Consider the following 2232-nt stretch of genomic DNA (forward strand, 5'->3'; position numbering starts at 1 on the left):
TCGGCCAATGGTGGCCGGGCGGAGGCGGGGCCAGACACCCACCCGACCGGCACTACGTGTCCCAGCAATCCCGGCGCTCCCCCGCGTTCAAAGGGCGGCGGGGGCTCGCGCGCAAAGCACGCCGGGAGTCGTAGTCCCCCGGGTGCCCCGTAGGCGGCTCCGTCACGAGTGCCGGCGTGGAGCACGCCTCGCGTGGGACGGGAGCCCGGCCGGGAAACAGGCTGAGAAACTCCTCCCCATTTTTAATGAGAGAAAGAAAAGAAGAGATCTTTTTGGAAAAGCAGAGGTACGTGCTCTTTCCCTGATAAACCTGACAGAAAGGAGCACACCGGGTTCCCCCTTGCATGCTGGCTATAAGTTAAAAAACCCCTATAAGTTAAAAAACCCCCAAATTTGCATTTTGTTACCAACCATGGTTTTGATCATCTGCAGAAAGTCATAGTGTTGCTCTGAGTTTGACATTTGCGTTATTTGCACCATCTCGGCTTTGCTCATGATCATAAATGTAAAAGGTCATTACGTGTTCATCATCAGTACTTCCCTTGAGGCCGGCGGCCTTGGTAACCCAGCGTGTGTCCTGACACTGGCAAGCTGTTAGAATTCCGGCTGATTCAGGGATGACCTTTTTGAACTGACAGAGACCGTCATGTTGATTATCCAACAGGAAAAAAACAAGCCCTAAACCATCCTTTCCCCTCAATTTAATCTGAGCTTAGTGACCACGTGGGTTATGCTTATGTTTTGAGTATTATCCTCCTGCCCTAAAAGTTACCTGGTATCAGTTAAGAGTATCACTGACCTGTCATCCAAGTCCAAAGGTGCTTTTCCTATTATTTGTCATAGCTGGACTACATGAGGTAAGCACGCTTATTGTCAGCTGTCACTGCTAAAAAGCCTAATAATACCATTTCCAAATAACCTGTCCCGAAATTCTACATTCAGTAAACAGCAGCAGGATGTTCCTCATTGTGAAAAATAATGGATGGGAAGAGCCCTACAGGAATCCCGTGTCTCGGTTAAGTGTATCAGACAGGTACTAAAAGCACTCAAGTAATATTCAGACTTTTACTACTGAATGCGATTACTTCTCTGCTGGTGTTAGAAAGGGAGCAAGCCTTCCTCAACCGGGAGGGAAGTTTGTGTAAAGGAAAGATGAATGGCGTTGCTGGGGACGTGGGCTGAAGTCAGCAGAGAGATCGCTAAGGTAACAGCGGTGAGGAGTCTCAAACAGAAGCGGCTAGATCTCCTGCAGCAGGAATCCAGCAGGATCCTTGCGGCCACTGCTAGCATGGAAGAAAAGAAATGAAAGAAATAATGCTCCGTCAATCACACAAACACACATTTTAAGGCTATGTAAGCAAACACATATACAACCTTTTTAAAAAGAGAAAAGCACATAAGTAGGTTAAAACATGATGCATTTATGAAACCTTTTGCTCCTTGCTCTGACAGCAATAAAAAGGAGAAGTAGCCGTCACCCACAGGTCTCATAACAAAACTCCGACGCTCTTGAATGCAGTTCCACCAACCCACCAAAGCCACACGCGACAAATGAGGACTAAGACGCTCAGAGCAAACTCTGAAAGTGTTGACCAAATGCGAACAAAAAAACCCCAAACCCAAATGTGAAACTTAAAAGCTGCAGATAAGGTGGGTTCTTTCTTACCAGTGAGATTTTACCAACCAAGGATGGCAAGTCCTACAAACCGCAAGGCTGCTGTACAGTAAGCATGGGTAGTTTAGTTCCGATTCTGTTTTGCTAAGAGTGCTCTGAGAGAATCCTCTCTCACCTCCAACATTGCTGGCATGGCAGCAATGGTTCTGGTTTCTGCAAAAAGCACAGGTTTCCCCAGAAGAGGTTTTCCAGATTTCTGGCTGAACTCTGGAGATGTTTTAACACAGGTATTTATGGTACCATGCCACTAACCTTACAGCTGACGAAATTTGGACTGAAAAGTCATTGGTTTTGCTTGCCAGGAAAGATATTTATAAAAATGTACATGAAGTCATTCTGGACTGCACGTGCATTTCTCCTTTAACAGCATCTGAATGGACCAAGACTTTTTTTTAAATGAGTCAAGGACTTTTTTAGCTGAGAAAAAATGGACTGGAATCATGAATTGAGCTCACTTAGGGCATGTACCAGGGAGCAAGATGCAGAGGTTATACACTGGTATAGTAACTGAATGCAAATCAGGTGACTATTAGATCAAAAACCAGCTAATGAACCAC

The sequence above is a fragment of the Rissa tridactyla genome, chromosome 4, assembly GCF_028500815.1.
Source record: "Rissa tridactyla isolate bRisTri1 chromosome 4, bRisTri1.patW.cur.20221130, whole genome shotgun sequence".
NCBI lineage: Eukaryota > Metazoa > Chordata > Aves > Charadriiformes > Laridae > Rissa > Rissa tridactyla.